The following is a 23,673-nucleotide window of genomic DNA, read 5'->3' as shown; positions in this document are numbered from 1 at the left end:
ACACAGCAGACGACAGGTGCAGGCTGGAGGAGCTGGGGCATGGCGCTGCAGGGCGCCAGAGAGGGCTCCTTCAAGATTGGCCACAAGGCCAAGTTAGCGTGAGCATCCGCTGTTAAGAGGCAACTCGGTGAATCAGGCACGATGGAGGCATCCGCACTCCGTCCGCTGCTGGCACTCTTTCCAGCATTTCCGTCTGAGCAGAGCCCAGTTGCTTCCCACTTGAAACGCTTCAATCTTCCCCCTGCTTGCCTGGCCTCACCCAGGACTCTTTTCAGAACTTGTTACAAAGTCATTTGTACGAGGAATGTATTTCACTGCCCGGTGCCTCTACTGACATCTGTCTCCCAGAGTCCTTTGATCACTCTTCTCTCAAGAGCACAGACAACCTTTTATACACATTTTCTCTCCGAGGGTGTGAGAACTTTCTCCAAGGAAAAGTGAGATCTTGGTCAATGTCTTCCCACCACGGTGACAGTCAACTTTCAGGGCCCTGCTAGTCGGTTCGCGACCACGAAGCAAGCAGTATACACAGACTCGCAGCCCAGAGAGAACCGACCCAGGCGGGCGCGAGGCTGGCGCCGCCGGCGACGCCGAGCAGGTGGCGCGCCAGCGGATGGAGGGGCCTGCCTGCAGGCTGCGCATGCGCCACCTGCGCAGCCAGTGGCACGGAGCGTCCCGGGCGGCGGCGCTGCGTGGCGGACTGGATTGCGGCCCCGTGGCGGCGCCGGAGCCCGCGGTCGCTCGTGGGGCACCATCTGGTGTCACCTCGACCAGAGTTCTTTCTAGGGATTAGTCCTGAGTTCGTGATTAATCAGCACTTTCTGCGTTTCTCGGGATGACGTCATCTGCTCGGAGATAAATGAGGCTCCTCTCTGAAGCTCCTGCCAGAGCAGGATCCTGTGTCCCAGAGGCCGACCCAGGAGCCCTTCCCGGCCCAGGCAGCCACCGCCAAATCCTCCCTGTGGCCCCTGGAGAGCTGGGTGCCCGGCCATAGCGCCCCTGTCATTGCTTTTGCTCACTGATTAAATGCAAAAGCTCAAGGTTTTCTTTTTTCATAAATTATAAAAGGTGGAAAATTACAGAGGTAAGGAATCACCCAAAGCCTCATCTTGAGGGCTCAGTCTGTTAATTCTGAAGCATTTGTGTCCAGTCTTTTTTTTTTTTCCTGCCTTTTTTCCTCGACAGATTTTTAGGTTTTAAGCATTGCTCAGCTGCAGCCATGTTATGAATACATTATTTTGTATCCTACTTTTTTTTTTTTAACTTAATGTTGTAGCGGAAACATGTTATGTACTTTTAGCAAACGTTGCATTAAAGCTCATAAAAGGTTTTCTTAGTGGATGTATCATCAGTTACTTAAATATAATTTCAATTTATAGGCATCTATTGTGTCTAATTTTTATTGATATATGGACAGTGGGTAGACCATTGCTGCACCATTCCCCATGTTTGGGGGTTGTTGGTTGGTTGGTGGAGCATACAAGCCCCTAAGAATTTCACCCAGTGTATGTTCAGGAGACAAACTTGGAAACTTCTGCTCTTTTCCATATTACTGATGGTAGAGAGTTAGGATAGAGGGCTGATAGGGCAATTGAGTAGGATGAGCTTTTTTGCCGGAGAAATGTCACAGGCTTTGCAATGGACTTGGAGGTTAGTGGCAGAGAAGGATACATCTCTTACACAGGTGAGAAAAAGAGATCAAGGAAAAATAGTAACCTGGCACACAGAAGGAAAACTCTTGAGGTCACCTGGGTGGCTCAGTTGGTTAAGCACCTGCCTTCGGCTCCGGTCATGGTCCCTGGATCCCGGGATTGAGCCCCACATCGGGCTCCCTGCTCTGTGGGGAGCCTGCATCTCCCTCTGCCTGCTGCTCCCCCTGCTTGTTCTGTCTCTGTGTCAAATCAATAAATAAGATCTTTAAAAAAAGAAAAACTCTCCATGAAGATAAGTGGCTGATGATTTTTAGAACACTGATGTTGAACATTTAGTTTTAATTCTGTCACAAGCTCTACTATAGTATTTGAGAAAATCCTTGTTTCTTTCTCTTATTTAAAAAAAAAATCAGAGAAATTCAGAGAAAGAACGGGTCCTAAGTGAAGGAAGAGTAATACCACTTAGTGCTTTTTCTGCCTCACTATGATATGCCCCTCTATGAAGAGAGATTGGCATGTTTTTGTAAGATTCCAGATAACCAAGGATAAATGAAGCCAGTGAGCTATCCAATACATCTCTGCGAGCTCCTACATGTACCTAATTAATCTGCAAGTCACCTTGACTGAAAGTTGTGGTAGTAGAAAGAGATAGATGGTGGGAGAAAAGCTGGTGGTTAGAGAATATGTTCAAGCTCCCAGGGCCTTTTTTCCCAGAAGATCTTACACATACTGTTGTTAGTCTGCTTAGTAAAGGGCATGCAATGCTAGTAGTTATGTGAATACCAAAACACGATAGGTCGCTGGTGTGCTTGGAATTGTGATTGTCTGTAACCCAAGGGATACGCAGGAACAGCCAGCTCTTGGCATCTCCCTCTGCATCTCTTGCTTTGCTTGGTCTGTGGAGGTTTTCCCTTTATGAGAGAAAATGTAGCACAAACTGTCTCTAGTCGAGCCAGTTTTCTCAATGCTATCTGTGCAGAAAGCTAGACCAATTGGCAATGTTTTCTGTCTTGTTTTAAATGCACAGCACAAAGCAGGCCATTTGTGTAATTGGCATATACTTTGCAAAGTAGCTGTCAGGTTTTTTTTTTTTTTTTAAGATTTTATTTATTTTTTTGACAGAGATCACAAGTAGGCAGAGAGGCAGGCAGAGAGAGGGGGAGGGAAGCAGGCTCCCTGCTGAGCAGAGACCCCAATGCAGGGCTTGATTCCAGGACCCTGGGATCATGACCTGAGCTGAAAGCAGAGGCTTTAACCCACTGAGCCACCCAGGCGCCCCATAGCTGTCAATTCTTGCCCCATCTGAGAACTAGCAGTGAAACAGTGATGTAAATTCAGAGGGACAGAGACAGGCCATAGTGGCTTTCTTTTACCTCTGAATCCAGAAGAGATGCCTGCCTTTCTCCCTGTCCCCTTTGCAGAACAGCTTTCTCTAGTGACAGTGCAACCATCCTCCTCTTTCTAACCTACTTGCCCCACCTCTGTGATCTCCACCTAGAGGACTGGTCACATCTCCACAGGGTGATATTTGCTCTGAGAGTAGAAGAAAGCCAGTCTTCTGAGGGTGACACTCCAGACACAGCTGCCAGCAACAAACCGACCAGCTCCCAGATCTCCAAATCTGCTCCTCTTTGTAGTACCTAGGGATTCTCATTTTCTGGGGGATGGTTTTCCTTTTGCTACCCAGCTCTCATAGGATGGGGGAAAGCCAGCTTCATTCTCATCATGTCCACTGAGGTCAGTCCCGCCCGGGCTGGTCTCTTGGCATCTCTTTCTCCAGGTCACAACATTCTCCAGGCTAGCTAACCCTGTGGTGTTGTGCCTGTTAAACTGTGTTACCCTTGCTAACAACTTGCTAAACCTGCTGTGTTGCATCTGTTAAAAGGTCACCTGCTTTTTGAATTCTTTCCATTCTCCTCCCAGTTATTTGTGATAGCCTCTCAGAAGCTTAAAAATAACATTTATTTCCCCAGTGGCTTTGTATATTTCCATTTGGCAAACTGTATTTTGTTCCATGTGTTTCTAAGGGAACAGAAACCAAAATGGTTTATATCCTACTTCCTACAGTGGCCTGACTGATGTTTTGAGGTTAGAATTGTCCTTCAGCCCAAAGTGGGTACACCCAACTATAAGCTGGGCCTTGATGAAGAAACTTTATAAACTACAAAGACAATGGACATTGTTTGGTGGTTGGAAAATCTGCTTCATTGTACTTCCTTTAATCAAGCAGCAAAATTTTTAATAGATAGATTCACGCCACTTTGCATGGATATGATAACAATATTAGAGAGTTGCATTATAATCATGAACTGTAACACTGTGTCCCATTGTTAAAATAAAAGTGAGGGCAATGGAAGAAGTCAAAATGGAAGACTGGAAGGGGTATACTGGGGAGCTTTTGGGGAAAGAAAACATGCAGGAAATGTTCTATTTGAAGATCTCAGTGATAGTTACATAAGTGTGTCCATTTTGTGAAAATTCATTGAGCTCTATATTTATGATCACATTTTTCTGCCTGTGTGTTCTACTTCAATACAAAGTCGACTTACAATAAACAAATGAAATGAGGGGTTTTGTTGAAGTAGGCAGTTCAGGCAATGAAGGCAATTATTCATTCAACAAATAATGTTTTAGTGCCTACTCAGTACACAGTGGTAAGCAATGGTATTATACAGATTATAGAAATGACTCAGTTAGTAGCCACAGAGCCTGGCTTCAAGGAGTTTACAGTTAAGAGTCAGCTGCAATATATGTTGAAATCGCTCAATCCATAGGCCAATGGTGGATTATTCATTTTGGCAAACGTACCATAGTAAGGTAAGATGTAAACATTAGGGGACATGGGCTAAGGGATAGATAGATATAGATATAGATATAGATACATAGATATATATATCCTCCAGGCAATCTTTGCAACTTTTCTTTAAATCTAATCCTATTCTAAATTTAAATTTTTATTTAAAAAATTTTCAAAGTCATTAGAATGGCTGTATGAGAGATACTACTTTTGGACTAAGAGAATCGCAAATGGCTTTGTAAGAGGGAAAACATGTGTGAACCAAGCCTTAAAGGAAGAGCAGGATCATAATAAAGGAAACTGGGGAAGAAGTTTTCTAGACAAGGAAAAAAATGATACAAGAAACTGTGGAGTCAATAGTCATGGTATGGAAACAACCTAAATACCCAGCAATGGATTAATTGAAAAAGAAGATAATATACATAAAAATATTGTTCATATATATCTTTATGAATAAATATTATTCATATCTATGGTGAAACATTATTCAACCACAAGAAAGAAGGACATCCTACTGTTTTTGACAACATGGACTTCGAAGACCTTATGTTAAGCCAGAGAAAGACAAATACCATATGATCTCACTTATATATGGAATCTAAAAAAGTTGAACTTGGGGCACCTGGCTGGCTCAGGTGGCTGGCTCAGTAGGCAGAACATCTGGCTCTTGATCTCAGAGTCCTGAGTTCAAACCCCATGTTTGGCATAGAGCTTATTTTAAAAAATAAAAAATAAAAGCTAAAAAAAAATTAAATTAAAAAGCAGAACTCATAGAAACAGAAAGTAGAATGGTGATTACCAGGGGCTGGGCATGGGGTGTAGGAAACAGGGAGATGTCAGTCAAAGAGGACAAACTTTCAGTTTCAGATTCATTAGAAAATGAATACTTTCTGAGGATCTAATAGATAGCATGGTGATTACTGTTAATAGTACTGTATTATATACTTGAAAGTTCCTAAGAGAGTAAATCTTAAATGTCCTCACCACAAAAAATAAATAAATAAATGGTAATTATGCGATGTGATGGACATGATACCTAATTCTATGATGGGAATCATTTTACAATATATAAATGTATGATTCATTGTATGATAATACACCTTAAATTTATACAGTGTTACATGTCAATTACAGAATTGGAAAAGAAACTGTGGAATGTATGACAGGACCGGCATAGTTCTGCCCAAATGGTGAGCTGGGAGCATGAAAAGAGTGGTGAAGTTGCACTGCAAAAGCAGAGGACTTTATGAGCAGAATCAGTAAGAGAATTAAATTTCCAAAACTTAACTAATACACAAAAAGTTAGCTTTGAATTGCTATTAAAACACGTTATTTGATTTTTTAAAAGAATTTATTTTATTTATTTGAGAGAGAGCAGGAGCAGGTAGGTGGCAGGGGAGGTCAGGATACAGAAGGAGAGAGAGAAGCAGACTCCCTGTTGAGCAGGGAGCCCTACAACACAGGGTTCAATCCCAGGATGCTGAGATTGATTGTGAGCTGAGCTGAAGGCACGAAGGTAGACACCAACTGAGCCACCCAAGTGTGCCAAAACCCATTACTTTACAATGAAAGGTGAATACATTAATTTGAAAACCAACAGAAATGAATATATTTAAATCACCTTTCAAGTGTGTATGCATCTACCACAAGCTAAAGGAATTAAGTTGCAACATTTACCGAACAGTCGCTATGTACCCAGCACTGTGATAAACACCTTATGTCTACCATCTTATTTACTCATCCTCAGAGCCTTCTGAAGCATCTGTTATGATTTCATTTTGCGTATAGAAAATTGAGAACTTGTTTCCAGCAAATACAAAAGAGCCATAAATATAAAAAATAGATACAGCCACCTGAGATCCTGTTTGTTTCCAACAAATGCAAAACTCATAAACGTCAAAAATAGATACAGTACTTCCTGCCAGAATGTGCTTCAGTGGTTAAAATAGAACTTTGAGTTGAAAATATGTTTACATTCACATTTTATTTAAATTTATCTTTTAACTGAAAAGAGAGTCATCTGGGACTAATTTAAGTTCTACAAGACCTAGTGGTCTTGATAAGTCCATTTATCAAGCATGTTTTATGGAATAATTCAGACAAGCGTGTTTAGCAAGCGGTAATTATCACATGGAGTACAAAAAACTGATAAAGTCTGGCCTACATAGCCTAGACTAGATACAGCACAGGAGAACTGTTTTCCAGTTCGGCTGTAAACTCTTCTTCTGTGGAGTCAGAGACAACACAGCTTTGCTATATAAACTACACGATGGACATCCCAGCTCTGACCTGCGAATGTTTCCGAATAGTTCCAAAGAAAATGAACAGGATTTAACCTTCCTATCATGGGGTTTCTAGAAGCATTTTGCCTTGCATGCAAAGCCAAGTTACTATGTATTTGAGAGTCATATGGCTCAATAGTTATTGTCATTTTTCCCCCCTACTTACAAGACACAGTGAAAAACAAAATAGGTTCTAGTTTGGCTCTTAATAAATCTCAAATCATCCAGAAATAAAAAGTTCATCAAAGATCCATAGTTTCTATTGAGAATTTCCTTCCTTTGGTTTCGTTGGTGGTGGTGTTTTTTGATTTTTAAATAGAAGACTTCCCCTCCCCACAATAAACCACAAAACAATTTTTACCCTCTTTATATGTGTTGAAAGAGAATTAAATTCCTGAATGGAAATTGTGTTTTCCTTTAATTCCTGACAAACTGTGTCCTATACCTGACAGCCACAAGGTAGGAAGGCAGCTGAGTTATTCAAAGAAGCATTCTGTTCCTGGTCTTGCCATTCAATATCACAGGGTGTGATGAAAACTGGAACAAATATGGAAATCGCAGAGGTGCCAGAACATTACATTTAAAAAATGGAATTATTTGAGTCAATCTGGAATGTCTGGTTCTTTTGGTTTAGGCCTCATGGGTAGCATTGTGCTTCAAAAACAACTTGAATTGGCTACCAGAATTCCAGAAGGGTAACATAATCTCGTACCTTTGTGGAGAGATGCTTATCTTTGTCTACTGTTAACAGAAAGAGGCTGGATTCTTCCACCTTTTCATGTTTCGAAATGAAAATTGTTCAAATAAGTGTCAAACCTGAATGGAATGTGGAAACAAGAAAGGGAGGGTGTAATTTCTCAGTTCTTTTCCGTTTGTGCTAGTCTTTATTTGAAATAAATGCCCCTGCACGAATCAAATCCTTCATAGCTACAGAAATATGGGACTTGGGAGAGCCTCATCCTCACCACTTCCCGTTCTGTGATTTGGCAATCAGAGAGAAGTTCTCAGAGTTAGTAATCCTGAATACAAGGCTCAGACCTGAGAGGAGACAGAGACACATAAATGAGACCCAGGAGTGGCAGAGGTTCACCTCCTCTTCTGGAAAATGTAGCCTAGAGCCCATGACCTCTGCCCCCTGCCAGTGATGCTACTGTCCCTGCCAAGGCCTTCACGGAGGGCTGTGACCACAGGGCAGGTCTCATTTCTCCCCTGTCACCGACACACAAAGTTGTAGGGGTGTTGTCCAACCACAGTAAAGGGTTGGGGAAAACCAGAGGGAATTACAACACACGAAGGAAGGAATTTTAAGCTATGTCATCCAACAAAGGGAAAAAAAATCCCCACCAAGTTAAGGGGACACACCCAAACTGCTAACCTTGTTGACTTCTTGTCGCAGAGTTCACTGAATCCTCAGGCACCTTTGGGACTCTGAAGTTTCTTCTTGTGGGGTTGGTCTAATTCCATCACTCCTCAGTGCAGTTGACACCTCCATGCCTGGTCTATCCCACCTAGAAGAAGACTCCAATGGCTCCAGCAGGACAATCCACGATGCCTTGGGGGAGTCTGGGGTCCAGTTCCTTTGAAAATGTTGCCTTCAGTCGGGGTTACAGACTTATCTCTGAATTTTTCTACTTGGAATGCACACGCATTCTCACACACGTGCTTCTCAACCTTTAATGTGCCTGTAAACCACCTAGGGTGGGGATTGAAGCTGCATTTCTTACAAGCTCCCAGGTGAGGCTGCTGATGTGGTCAGTGGCCCACATTCTGAATAGTGAGGATCTAATCAATATTCAGTCCCTATTCGACTGTCTTCAATTATCCCAAAATATCTTTGACAGTTCTTTCTCTTTTTTTAGTCAGGATCCAATCAGGAATCACGCACTACATTTGGCTGTCCTGTCTCTTTAGAAAAAGGATGTGAGCTTTTAGTTGGCTGCTTACTTGGTTACACAAAGACCCAGTGAAAGTGTTAGCATTTCCCCTGTGAGACCCCTTCTCCATTAAATATGTAGACAAAGACCACACTCCTCACAGCCTCTGTGAGGGAGGCGCAGAGGAGAGGGTGATGTTTTCAGTTACATTTGAAAGGACCCACCTGGGCCAGCAGTATCATGGCGACCAGGAACCTGGAACTCCCCTCCCTAAGAATATGAAAGCAATGATGAGTCTTACAAAGTGTTGGATTTAACTGAGTATGCAAGAAGATACCATTAGTGGAACTGAATGTTTGGCCACAGCTCCAGACCTATTGTAGAAAAACACTCAGTACCATCCAGATTGCAAAGGGTGGAGTGACTGGCCAGTGTGCAGGAGTTTTGTTCTGGAAAGCGGAAAACTGCATGCAGTAAGCGGTGGCTTTCTTCTTCTTCAGGTTGCCAGTCACCGTGCTGTGCGCAGACTGACTGGAAGAGAGTTGAAAAAGATGTAAACAAAACAGAAAAGATGAAGAAAGGAGCAAATAAGGCAGCACCTGAAACCCACAATACAAGTGAGGTAGCAACAGAGTTGATCAAACAGAACATGGTGATATCCAGTGGATGTGTGGGAGGCCTTGCGTCTTAAGGATATGAATATTGTGTCAGAGTTGCCCTTAAGAAGAGAAATGGGGTCAACAAGGTGATTTCTCAACATTACTCACGGCCAGATTCTCTAGGGCAACGAGAAACAGATAGGTGGACAATACCAAACTCACAACTTAGCGGTTTGCCACTGAAGTTTGGCAAACTAGTATCTGCTATAAAAACAAGCTATAAGGCATATATACAATACTATTCCTGAGAAAAACAGGGCTTTCATTATTTTTTTAAAAATTGCGTTTTGGGCGCCTGGGTGGCTCAGTGGGTTAAGCCTCTGCCTTCAGCTCAGGTCATGATCTCAGGGTCCTGGGATCAAGTCCTGCATCAGGCTCTCTGCTCGGCAGGGAGCCTGCTTCCTCCTCTCTTTCTCTCTCTGCCTGCCTCTCTGCCTACCTCTGATCTCTCTCTGTCAAATAAATAAATAATTTTTTTTTTAAAATTGCATTTTTATTAACATGTAATGTATTATTTGCTTCAGGGGAACAGGTCTGTGATTCATCAGCCTTACACAATTCACAGCACTCACCATAGCACATACCCTCCCCAGTATCCATCATCCAGCCACCCCGTCCCTCTCCACTCAACCCCCACCCCCAGCAATCGTCAGTTTGTTTCCTGAGATTAAGAGTCTCTTATGGTTTGTCTCCCTGCTTTTGTTTTTAAATTAGCCCACAAACTTCTACCATTGAATGTACATATGTAAAGAAAAAAAATGTGCTGGATATATTCCCCAGTGAAGTATTATATTTGTTTCATCTAAATAAGATATTCTTTGTTTTACTTTATAGTAGAGTGCTGCCAATAATTAAAAATTTGTACTGCAGCTTCGACATTAAGGTTGGCTCTTTTTTAAAAGATATGTTTGCTATACACTGAAGAGCAATGATGCCCTTTGTGGAAGGACTTAGAAGTGATAGAATAATTAAAGATATTAAACAGACTTAATACCAAAAAGAGAGGAAGAAAGGAAGGAAGGAGGGAAAGAAAAGGAAAGGGAAGGAAAGGAAAGAGAAGGGAAGGGAAGGGAAGACAGGAAGCACCTGGAGTTGACACTGTAGTGGTTAGGTTGGGGTGTGTGTGTGTGTGTGTGTGTGTGTGTGTGTGTTGTACATGCAAACCTATACACTGACCTGGGTTTTCTGAAGCAAGTGCAAGGATATGGCTCCTACCTCAGAATAGCAGCACAACACTTAAATACAACTGCAAAGGAGTTTTATTGTCTTTGTTCTCAGACTTAAAGATCTTACCCGTTCCCTCCAGAGAAAGTAGAATCCAGGGCTATATCCAAGCATGGTGACCACCAATGGGTATACAAACTTCATTTCCTCTTTCTAAGAGCTTAGATTTTAAATATGTTTAATTCCTTCTAGAATAACTTTCCCAAGGGCTCTAGCAGGATGGGCCACAGGGACCTGTAACCGTCCAAACCTCACTACGGTGTCTAGGATGGGTTCTGCAATTGCCTCCCTCACTGGGTGTGTCCATCAATACTCACCTCTGCAAACTTGCCGTGGTGGCCTCTGCTAAAATGTGAGTATTGCCTAGAAGGAATGATACAAGAGTAATCCTTACGGTCGGCTGGCTAGCAGTCTCTCACCTAAAGAATCAGGAATCTGGATGGGAGATGAACAGACGCAGGTAACCCAGATAAACAGAAAGCACAGCAGATCATCTAGCATCCAGAATAAGAGTAAGCATCTCAAGAAAAAAGGTGGCATCAAAAGGAAACCAAGAAGTTCCCTATTCACCAGCCTCACACTTTGTCATATGCTCAGTCAACACACTGTGCTCCCAAGCAGCACATGAGTTACTTCACAGAATGAAAAAAAAAAAAAAATCCAAAATTTGAAGGTTTTAGATCCAGAAACTACCACTCTCCCAATATGGTATTCCTCCTACAACATTTTTAGAGTATTTCAGCCTCTGCTTAATCATTTCCTACGTGGAGTCCACAATATGCCTATGTCCCTGTAGAACACATAGTATGTACTAAACCCAACAGTTATTGAGTTCATTCAACATGGGCAACATCCCAAGGGCTTTACTCACACTCAATCAGTTAATCTCTACAATAGTCCTGAAATGGTAGTTCTATTACAATGTCCATTTCACATATGAAGATACTGAGGTGCTGAGATATTTAACAACTAGACCAAAATTGCATATCTCCAAGTTGGACCCAAGAAGTAGGATTCCAAGGCTGGTGATTTTTTATTTTAACCAGTTCTCTTAACTGCCTCCTGAGGAAACACAAAACAGAGCAACTGCTGCTTTACAGAAGAAGTTTAAATCCTGAAACATGTAGTGCATGTATTTTATATACTCACTCAACTTAAAATTTCTAAATTCATAATGCAATGCAGTACAATGTACTTTTCTTCATAATGCCTTGCCTTGGCTTTCTGCTTTTTCTGTTTTCTAGATTTTACTTCTGGTAAGCTTAACACAGACCTCCTGGGGAAAGTCTTGTGCCAGAGAGGAAAGATAAAGATTCCTTCCATAAGTCACCTGTGACAGGAAGCTTCCCTAAGGCTACAGGGGGGATTTGAGAATGGATTTATGGGGGAGGGAAGGGGAGGGAGATGGCTAAATATTGTCTCTGAGTCGTTGACTACCAAATTGATCAATCTTGCCCCAGCCTATTTTTGATATCTAGTAGACATTTCCAGCTTACATCCAAACCAAAATATTTTATTTCTACCACCAATCCCCAACTAGTTCTTACCCACCTCATTAAAGCATACCACTGGATACCTAGTTTCATAGGCCAAAAAACGTGGCAGTCGTCCAACATTTCTCTCTCTCCCCTAACATCCACAGCAATCCCACTGGTAAGTCCTATTGGTTGTCTCTTCTCAAGATAACCAGCATTTAACCATTTCTCACCACCTGCCATCCCCATAAACTCTGCTAAGCCACCACTATCTCTTGCCTGGATTACCGCACTAGCCTCCTGGCTGGTCTATTTTCTTCTACTCTTGCTCCCTCAAAGACGGTACTCCATATGCAATCAGTGATCTTTAAAGGCATAAGTCATATCGTTTCTCTCCCTGCTCAGAACCTTCCAATGGCTTCTCATCAAATTTGGAATGAAATAAAAATTCCTCATCATGGTCAACAGCATAGACTCTACATGATCTGGTTCCTGTCTACCTCTGCAAGGTCATCAGCTACCGCTCTCCTCTTGCTCATTTCACTCTGGCCGCCTTGCTGTTCCTTCAACACTCTAAGTTTATTACCCCTTGCATTTGCTTGTCCCTTTGCCTAGATTGCTTTTCCTTATCCCTAAACCTGTTTAGAGCTCACTCTAATTTTGTTCAAATGTCACTTCCATAAAGACACCTTCCCTGGACACACTTCTTTTTTTTTTTTTTTAAGATTTTATTTATTTATTTGACAGAGATCACAAGTAGGCAGAGAGGCAGGCAGAGAGAGAGAGGAGGAAGCAGGCTCCTTGCTAAGCAGAGAGCCCGATGTGGGGCTCCATCCCAGGACCCTGAGATCATGACCTGAGCCAAAGGCAGAGGTTTTAACCCACTGAGCCACCCAGGTGCCCTACACTTCTAAAATAGTAGCTGTCCCGGGGGTGCCTGGGTGGCTCAGTGGGTTAAAACCTCTGCCTTTGGCTCAGGTCATGATCTCGGGGTCCTGGGATGGAGCCCCACATCGGGCTCTCTGCTTAGCAAGGAGCCTGCTTCCTCCTCTCTCTCTCTGCCTGCCTCTCTGCCTACTTGTGATCTCTGTCAAATAAATAAATAAAATCTTAAAAATAAAATAAAATAAAATAAAATAAAATAAAATAGTAGCTGTCCCAACCCCACCTCCAACCATCACTCTTTATCTCTTTATTCTACTCCTTTTTGTAGTACATATCACACAATATCACATTTCATATTTACTTTTATACTTATTTATGATTTATCTCATTAAATGATAAATTTTATGAGAGCAGGGATCTTATTTTATTTACAGTTGTTTCCCCAGCGACTGGAACATCTTAAGTGTTCAAATAATTTAAACAATAAATACATTCTAAAAAGTCTAAAATTCATATTTAGACTTCCTTGCTGATATCCAGATCCATATATCTCATGTATCTGTCTATGACCCATATGTCCCAAAGGAAACTCACACTCAGCATGTTAAAAACGAGTTCATTATTACTTCCTATTCTCTTCCCCAAGTTGCTCTTCCCTCCTCATTCCCAAGCTTAATTAACAACACTATCATCCCACCTAACACAGAAATCTGGGCATCGTTGTCGATCTATCAATCTATCACCAAACCCTGTCATTTCTACTTGTATCGGACTGTGTTCTTAGATACAAACAATAGATGCCACTCTAGCTAGTTTAATGGGGGCAAAAAAAAGAATCTATTAAATTGTTAGGTAGCACAGAGAATCTTCAAGAGGGCCCGTGAGCCAGGCTGTCCATAGAAACCGTGCTGATGCTACCATTGGCACACTGTGCATCACAGACAAACCCCAGGGGGAAGAGTGATTGTGGAACTCAGTGTTGCACTGCTGTCCTCATCAGAATGGATTCCACGTGCTATCTCCTTCTTCGCAACCCTCTTTCCCAAAACAAAGTCCTGAGGGGTAGAGCCCAGATTATATGCCTGTGCCCTATCTGACAGAGACACTGGGAAAGTGAGTTTCTGGCCTCTTCTTTGAGAATGGACACTAAGTTTGGAATTTCCCCAACGATAGGAAGGGTGTTTGAGAAATGCTAGGCAGCTGCAATGCATCACAGACATCAGTTAACACTATCTTCTATGTCCCCAGTCTACCCCACCAACACTGACTCAGCTCTAGTCTTCAAAGCTTGTGGTCTTGACTAATGTGATAACCTCCTAACAGGCTTCTCTGCCTCTTTTCTCACCTCCACACTAACGCAACAACAATACATCTAAAAGCAAGCCTTACCATGTCCCTCCCTTGCTTACCATCCATTATTAAAAAACGAAAATTCCCTCAAAATCTCTCATTGCCCAGGCACCTGGGTGGCTCAGTCAGTCAAGCATCTGATTCCAGATCTCAGCTCAGATCTTCATCTCAGGGTCTTGAGTTCAAGCCCCGAACCAGGCTTCATGCTGGGCGTGGAGCCTACTTAACAAATAAAAGCTTTCATTGCCTATAGATGAACTACAAACTCCTATGGTTGGCCTATAGAACTTTTCACAACAAGGAGCTGGTCCATCTTCCTGAGATTCTCTCCTTACTTAGGATCCTGTGTTTCAGCTGCACCAAACTGCCCTTCTCCACATGTGACCTGTTCTCCTCTGTTTCTGTTGCTTTGTACACACTCCAACTCCTTGGAAAGGCCCTTCTCTGATACCTTCAAGCCTCATCTCAAGCATCACCTCTTCTCTGCCCCTACCCTGATCCCCTCATTCAGGACAAGACACTCCCAACTTGGATCTCCCTTGATGTCTACCTCTATCAGTACTTAATCTATGATGTGGTTAACTGCTTTATGCCCGACTCTGAGCCAGGAAGGAACTAGACTGTGATCTCCGTGAAGGCAGGAACCACTGCCTTACTTTTAGATCCCGAACCTATTGTCTGGCTCATAGCAGACACCGTAAACTCTATTTGGGTGACTAGCAAGGCGGCCGCTGTCGAGAGTTGTCTCCACTTAGGGAGCACTTACAATGTGTCAGGCAACATCAGGTAGGTATGAGTATGCTCATTTTATAAATGATGGAAACTTCCCTACTATCACACAACTAGGAATCAACTGACCTGAAATAGGAACTTTCATTTGATTTCAAATCCTAGACTCTTATTTAATATATTCTACAGCCCCTATGAATAAACAAATGAGTATGCAGAAGAAAGGATAAACAAAGGGCAGGGTGAAACTACACTAGCTACAGTTACAATTCCTCCTTCTCTAGCCTACATTGCCAGAACACTTTCCCTGCCCTTTTGTTATTTTATTTATTTCATTCTGCTTAAAATACAACTGCCTTGGAGACAGTGAGCTCCTTGGAGGCAGGAAGTCGTAGCTTCCTCATTTCTGTGTCTATACCCACCCATTTGTATTAGTTTCCTGGGGTCGCCAAAAGAAAATATGGCCAACTGGGTGGCTCACAGTTCTGGAGGCTAAAGTGTGAGATCAAGGTATGGGCTGTTCCAGGCCTCCATCCCAGCTTCTGGAGGCTCCTTTGTGTTGTGGCAGGAGAATGGTAATCTTCACATGGCCTTTTCCCTGTGTGCCGGTGTCCACATCCCCCTTTCAGAAGGAGGCTGTCGCTTTGGACTAGAACCCACCGTAACGACTTCATTTTAACTCGATCATCGGCAAAGACCCTATTTCCAAATAAGGTCACATTTATAGACACTGGGAGTTAGGACTTCAACGTATTTGGCGGGGCGGCGGCGGGGGGGGCTGGCAAAAATCAGCCATAACACCATGTATCTGGCAAAGTGTCTTGCACTTAGCAGATGCTCAGTTAAGGTTTGTTGAAAGTCCTTGAGAGCCCTCCCCTCCCCCACTCCCAGTGAGACCTGGCCTCCAGTCAGTATGTTTGAGACCCTCCACCCAAGGCCAGAGGTGAGGTAGATAAGCACTGTCTAATGGCCACATCATTACCTGCTAAATATCTGCATGGCTGGTGGGTGGAGAGGAGCCAAGGTAAATGAGGCTCATCTTCTCTTGGAAAACAAGGTTTCCTCCCAGGAAAGATATAATATCCTGGGGCTCATTTGTGGATAAGAAGAAAGGGATTTGGGCAGACTGCTTTTATGGCAGCGGTGTGGGCCAAGAAGTTGTAAACATGCCATCTTCTGGAATGTGTCTGCCTGCTTCACTTGGCAGATTCTTCAAGGACTGGATGAGCTCCAGCCAATGTCCAAGGCTCTGCGTCCTTACTTGGGGCCCATAAGAATCAGTCCTGCTATCCATAGCCCACTCCTCCGGGCCTCCCTGTCTCACCCCTAGGCCTCAGGGAAGTTACTCCTATCTTATTTTTTAAATTTAGACACATATCCTATTGAGCACTTCTTAGATGCCTGGCACTTTTTGCACCTTGTGTCATTCAATCTTTGCCATAGTAGCAGAAACAAGAGTTTTCATTTAATTGCAGAATACACCTATTTTAAAATGAATAAATTTTATCTGTAAAATTTTAAAAATAAGGATAGAATGTGTAACCAGTGGCAGGATAAGAAACAGAATATTATCAGTATCTCAGAAGTTTCTGCGGACCTCTGTCCAATGATACCTCCCTCTCTTCCCTGCAAGAAAAACAGCATCTTAATTCTGTTTTAATCATAGCCTTGCTTCTCTTTATAGTTTACCAACTATGTTTGCATCTCTTAGAGTGTAACACTTAGTTTGGCCAATTTTTTCTTTAAATAAATGGAATCATAGTCCTTTCAGTAATCTTAGTAGCTTATTTCTTTCAATCATCGTTATGTTTTTATTTTTTTTATTTACATATAATGTATTATTTGCTTCAGGGGTACAGGTGTGTAATTCATCAGGCATACACACTTCACAGCACTCACCATAGCACATACCCTCTCCAATGTCCATCACCCAGCCACCCCATCCCTCCCATGCCCCTCCAACATCCCTCAGTTTGTTTCCTGAGATTAAGAGTCTCTTATGGTTTGTCTCCCTCCTGATCCCATCTTGTTTCATTTTTTTCCCTCCCTACTCCCCAGGACACCCCGCCTTGCCTCTCAAATTCCTTATATCAGAGAATGTGATCATTGTGTTTTGCTGATTGACTTATTTTGCTCAGCACAATACCCTCTAGTTCCATTGACATCATTGCAAATGGCAAGATTTCGGGGATTTTTTATAGCTGCATAGTATTCTGTCATATACCATACCATGTACCACATCTTCTTTATCCATCCGTCTGTTGATGGACATCTAGGTTCTTTCCATAGTTTGGCTACTGTGGACATGGCTGCTATAAACATTCGGGTGCATGTGCCCCTTCAGATCACTACATTTGTATCTTTAGCATAAATACCCAGGTAGTGCAATTCCAGGGCCATAGGGTAGCTCTATTTTCAACTTTTTGAGGAACCTCCTTATTATGTTTTCATTCATGTTGGGACGCCTGGATGGCTCAGTCAGTTAAGCCACTGCCTTTGGCTCTGGTCATGATCTCAGGGTCCTGGGATCATGTCCTGCATCGGGCTCCTTGCTCACAGGGGAGCCTGCTTCTCTCTCTGCCTCTGCCTGCCGCTCTGCCTGCTTGTGCTCTCTCTTTCTGACAAATAAAAAATAAAATATTTTTAAAAATAAGATAAAGGTTCATCCATGTTGATACATGTAAAAGTAGTTCAGTCATTTTCTCTGCTATGTAATTTTCCATTGAATAGAGAAACACAATCTATCTATTCTACTCTACAGACATTCAATGTGTTATTAATCAGAGCTATTATGAACAATGCTTCTAGTACATTCTTCTACATGTATTTCAGTGCACATAGGCAGAATTTCCCTAGGCTACCTACTCAGAAATATAACGGATGGTTTTAGGGCAAGCACATTTTAACTTTACTAGGCCCCCAAATTTTAACTTTACTAGGATAAGCACATTTTAACTTAACTAGGTAAAGTGTTTTTGAGATGCTTTTACCAAGTTACATTCCTGCTAACAGGGAATGAGAGGTCTCATTATAGTCTGGCCAATATCTAGATTTATCAGAATTAAAATTTTTGCCCATTTGATGAGGAAGGAAATTCTAATTTTAATATGTATTTCCTTTATTACTGAAAAGAATGAACACTAGTGAGGTTGAACCCCTCTCTCATAAGGGACTATCTTTGTCCATTTTTCTATTGGATTGTGTTGTCTTTCTCTTATTAATTTATATTATTTTTTAAAATACTCTGGGTACTAGTCTTTTTGATTATTGATTTAATATGTTGAAATAACTTCTTTGTCTTTATGCCTTTTCATTTTACTCTGTATACAATGTCTTTTGATGACAGACCTTTGACAGAATTGAATTTTTCATTTATTTCATGGTCTATGTTTTTTTTATTTTGCTTAAAGAAATCCTTCTTTACTCTTAGAGTAAACTAGGATACTCTTAGAGTATCCTAAAGATAATCTTCTAATTTGTCTTCTAAAAGTGTATTAGACCTTTGCCTTTCATATTTAAGTCTTTATTCCACTTGAACTTGCTATTTGTAAATTGGGATTTAATTTCAGGTTTTTCCATATGGACAGTCAATTGTCCCCACACAATTTCTTTCTTCACATGCTATCTACAGTGGTTTCTTTGTCTTAACCCACTGAGCCACCCAGGCACCCCAATGGCTACTTGGTCTTAATTCAAGTTTCCTATGTACATGTCTGTTTGGAGCCCTCTATGCTTTTCCATTGATCTGTTTGTCTGCCACTGCACCAGTATCACATTGACTTAATTCCTATAGCTTTATTAGGTCTTGGTATCTGGTAGAGCAAATCCCCTAGCTTCTCTTTGCCTTCCCAAGAGTATCAACTATTCTAGAACTTCTGCTTTTTCATAAAAATCCTAGTAATAATTTGTCAAGGTCCAGGACAATCTCTGGAGAATATTGACTGGAACTCTACAGAATCTTGATATTTAACAGTCCTTAAAGCTATTGAAGCTTCTTGTTGAATGCTATATGGCTCCATTTATTAGGACTTCTTTAACCTTTCAATAAAGTTCTATAATTTTCTTCACAAAGTAGTTTCACATTTTCTTCTTAGATTCGTTCCTACTTATATTTTGGTGTTTCCATAAGTGATTATTTTCTTTCTTTTTTTTTAAGTGATTATTTTCTTTAAAATACTTTTTTTTTAAAACTAAACACTGATGATGAATATGATTGACTGTTCACATATTGCTCTTACATCCAGTCTTCCTTCAAACTCACTTATTCATCCTCAATCTGTAGATCCTTTTGGGTGTTCAAAGCCTTTCTTTTCATTTACATTTTCAAGCACTAGCTAGGCAAACAATGTTATTTTTTTCTTTCTTATCTTTTCTAATTTTCTAGTCTCTGCATTGCCTAGGATTTTCCAGTAAAATATGGGGTGTCAAATGGACTTCCTTTTTTTTGGATTTTAAATAGAACATTCCAAGTTTGGGGTACGTGGTAGGCTCAGTGGGGAGAGTATGTGATTCTTGATCTTGGGGTTGCGAGGTTGAGTCCCACATTAGGAAGTAGATTGAACTTTAAAAAATAAAAAGAACATTTTCAGTATTTCCTTTTAAATTAAATGCTTCCCATAGATAGTTTTGTGGACTCTGTTTTCCAGGTTAGGTACATTTCTTTTTTACCTCTAGTTTCTTTTTTTAATCATGAATAGGTGTTAAATTTTATCAAATATTTTTCTGAGTCATTTGAATCTGGTGGCTCTTTTGTTTTGTTTTGTTGTTTTATGTGTGTGGAAAGCTTTTAAAGTATTATGTATTTTTAAAACTAAGGTAGAACTATTCCAAAGAAAGAAAGAAAGAGAGAAAGAGAAAGAAAGGAAGAAAGAAAGAGGAGGAAGGGAGAGGGGAAGAAAAAGAAAGAGAGAAAGAGAAAGAAAGAGAGAGGGAGGAAAGAAGTAGGGAGGGAGGGAGAGAAAAAGAAAGAAGGACTATTAAGATTTTCTGGGGGTTTTTTTGTTTGTTTTTATTTTTGCAAATTTTCTACTTTTTGAGTCAGTTTTTCTGAGTTATATTTTTCTAGGATTCAACCCATTTCATCCAAGTTTTCAAATTCATTGATATAAAGTTCATAATGTCTGCTTTTCACTTATTAAATATTTTCATAATTGCAATTTTGCTTTGCACTTTTTTTCCTCTTCCTTTTTTTTTTTTTTAAAGATTATTTATTTATTTGAGAGAGAGCATGAGCGAGCACAAGCAGGGAGGAGGAGCAGAGAGAGAGGGAGAAGCAGACTCCTGGCAGAGAAGGAGCCTGATGTGGGGCTTGATCCCAAGATCTTGAGATCGTGACCTGAGCCGAAGGCAGGCACCCAACCAACTGAGCTACGGAGGCACCTCTTTTTTCTTGTTTTCATTCACAGTGTGCTGTTTTCCTGGGATGCTTTTTGAGTTTTATTTTATCACGAGTTTTCCTTTTTCCTTGCAACTTTATCTGAAGAAAATGTTAAAGGGTTGAGTGAAGTTGAGTACCTTTCAAGAAGATTCAAATTACTTCTGCCAGTCTCCTGGGGCACTATTCTGGTACTACTTTAAGTTGATTCTTCATGCAACATTTTTTTGACCACACAGGTGGCATGAATTCAGACTGATACATCCTTATGAGGGCTCAGTTATGGTTCTCTGATTCTGGGGGAGGAGTTGTTTTGTCTGTCCACCCAGTGACTAGGTCAATGTAAGGAAATGTCATATTGCTCTGTTCCTCCTTGCTCTCATCTTCTGTATAGCAACCTTCTGTGTAGGTTTTGTGTTTTTTTTTTTCTGGTTCATGCCTTTGGGATCCCAGTTTATGCTAGGATGTCTAACTTAATTTCCACTTAAAACAAGCTCAAGGCTTTATCTCCTCCCTCTCAAGTCCTGCACATCCACCAAAACAGAAGTTCAAGTTTCCTGGCCTGGGCAAAGACCTCAGAGTAAAAATCACCTTTTTCCTGAATTACCTCTGGGTTTCTGCTCTTACCTCAATTTTGGAATTCATAGATTCTTTACTTTTAAGACATTTTAACAATGTATTTAAATAACAAAAACAAAAACAAAAAACACTTTTTTTCCTCTTCTTTCTTTTTAGTTGCTTTAGTTGGAAGGGTTAGTCAGTGTATCTAATTTGTTATACCGCCAAAAACTGAATCCCAAGTGGTCTTTTTCAGATAAGTAAAATGAAGCTTAGTAAAGCTATACCCATGCCCAAAAGCTAGCAAGTGAGTAGTGATGACACCTGAAAGGAACCACAGGTAGCCTGAACTCTCACACAGCCCTTTGGTTGATGGACACATACCGGGCAAATGATTTAGTGCCAGATTCTCATGCAAAAAGTTTCAGGAAGGCTTAGTATCCCCTGGAAAGTGGAAGTTGATATTGTGTCAAGGGAAGAGTGGCTGCTCCCCTTTGTGGTCCCCTCTTCCATGTCATCTGCCCATTAATACCATCTTGGGTCACATATCTGGCAATTTTTCTGTTATTTAAGTGGGCAAATATAGGGATAGGGACCTTTGTACAATCAGCCAGGTCAGAACTTTGACCTAGAGCATGCATGCCCTTTATTCCTTCATTTAACAAACATTTGTTGAATACGTTGCTATTCCCTAGGGACTCACTGAAAACAAAACCCAGTATCTGTTCATATTGCTTACAGCTGAGGGTGGAGAGAGGGGAATGGAGCAGACCTTGTATGGGTAGGATGGTGTCGCAAAGGGGTAAGAACTGGATGCCATGGCAGGATGACAGAGTCAGGGTGACAGAGTCAGGGCGCCAGGGAGATCTTTCTGAAAGAAGTGACATCCAAGCTGAGACCTGGGGGCAGAGAGAAACTGGTCAGACAGAGAGAAGAGGAGGCCACAGGACTCCACACACACGAAGTCCTGAGCCCAGGGGTTGAGGTGAGGAGCAGCATGAGACAAGGGTGGAAGGTGGGCAGAGAGGCACATGGGGGAAGTGTCATTTCTGTTGCCTTAAGAAGTCTGGACTCAGGGCGTCTGGGTGGCTCAGTTGGTTAAGCGGCTGCCTTCGGCTCAGGTCATGATTCCAGGGTCCTGGGATCAAGCTCTGCATGGGGCTCCTGCTTCTCTCTCTCCCTCTGCCTGCTGCTCTGCCTACTTGTGCTCTCTCTCTCTGTCAAATAAATAAATAAAATCTTAAAAAAAAAAAAAAAAGAAGAAGAAGTTTGGACTCTGTCTGGAGGGAAATAAGAAGCCAAGGGTTTTAAGGAGAGTTCACTCAGAAAAATCACTCTGACTGAATTATGGGGATAGGCTGCACAGGGAAATGAGATTATGGTGGCCTGTGGGGACCGAGCCATATTTAGGAAATGAGGGCTTTGGCCACTCCTGGCCCCATCACTTTATAGCTGTGTGTTTTTAGGCAAATTGCGTAGCCTCTTTGGCCTCCCTTTGCTCATCTATAAAGCAATAGTATGATGGGATCCACCTTGTAGTGTTGTTGTGAGGCTTAAATGAGCTAACACACCCAGAGTACCTCTGACAATACCTAACGTCTACTAAGGGTTTAATCTTACTGGTATCTGGGGACGCCTGGGTGGCTCAGTTGGTTGGGTGGCTGCCTTCGGCTCGGGTCATGATCCCAGCGTCCTGGGATCGAGTCCCACATCGGGCTCCTTGCTCGGCGGGGAGCCTGCTTCTCCCTCTGCCTCTGCCTGCCTCTCTGTCTGCCTGTGCTCACTCTCTCTGACAAATAAATAAATAAAATCTTTAAAAAAAAAAAATCTTACTGGTATCTGAACAGACAGACAGGACTTACTGGGTGAGTGAATAAAGGCGGTGGGGAGAGAAGAGTCAAAGATGACCGACAGAGGCGAGGTGGTCAGGAACCCAGGTGAGGAGCGGGCCAATTCCGTAGGAGGAGCCCGTGGGACCTCCATGCAGAGAAATCGAGTCTCCTGCTAGAAGCAGCTTTGATAGGCGGGGAAGACATCCCCAGGCAGACACACTGAGCTGAGTCATAAAGGACAAGTAAGAGCTATTGAAGTGACGGGGAGAAGTGGGGAGGAGAAAAATTATGTAAAAGCAGACCAGCAAGACAGTAACAAAGCTGGAGCAAGGCCGAGAAAAGCATGGTGGGAGACAGAATGAGGAAAAGGCAGGGGTCTGATCTTAAAAATGGTGCTGTGGAATTCATGTTTTACTCTCTCTTCTCAATACCCATAAGGAGGTCATCTTTCTTTCTTTCTTTCTTTTTCTCCTTACTTTTTCTTGAACACACTGACTTGTTAAAATGTCCCCAACACCCAAAAGCCCTTCCCCTATTACTTGAGCTTAATGAAAATAGTTAATAGCATGTCTGTTTTATCAATGTGGTAGCTTGGTATATAATGTCTTTTGTGGGCCTAGACGTCTCTGTAATTCTGCATCAAAGGGTTTCTTTGCAGAAAGTAGACTTGAGGCCTGGCTACCTTTTTCTCTGTGAGACATCCAGCCCAGATGACAGACTTTGATGGTGAAAAAGCAGCTTCTCTGCTCCTCTTCACATGTCAAGTCTGTGGCAAAGAGCCAGCTAGAACCCTGGACTTCGCTCACTGTCAAACTCCTAACATGATTTGTTCTTTCCGCCTTTGAGGCTTGGTAAGCCACCCAAATTTAAGCCAGAAATGTAGCTTCAGGCCAACAATGACAGAACATCCTCACGATTTTCCAACATCAGGAGCCCAGGTGTGCTGGTCATGATTCTTCATGCCCTTCCCCCTCACTCTTCA

At 42.0% G+C, this 23,673-nt stretch overlaps 1 pseudogene across 1 annotated transcript; it reads left to right on the top strand.

Annotated features, from left to right (window-relative positions):
• Window positions 1-640: 640 nt before the first annotated feature.
• Window positions 641-9,296, top strand: LOC308343314 (FUN14 domain-containing protein 1-like; annotated as a pseudogene). Its single transcript has 3 exons — window positions 641-743; window positions 3,151-3,288; window positions 8,881-9,296. The product of its transcript is annotated as an FUN14 domain-containing protein 1-like (transcript).
• The last annotated feature ends 14,377 nt before the right edge of the window (window positions 9,297-23,673 follow it).

The sequence above is a fragment of the Martes martes genome (assembly GCF_963455335.1).
Source record: "Martes martes genome assembly, chromosome: 5".
Classification (NCBI taxonomy): domain Eukaryota; kingdom Metazoa; phylum Chordata; class Mammalia; order Carnivora; family Mustelidae; genus Martes; species Martes martes.
Note: the sequence above shows the minus strand (reverse complement) of the source record. Positions and strands in the feature narration are given on the sequence as shown.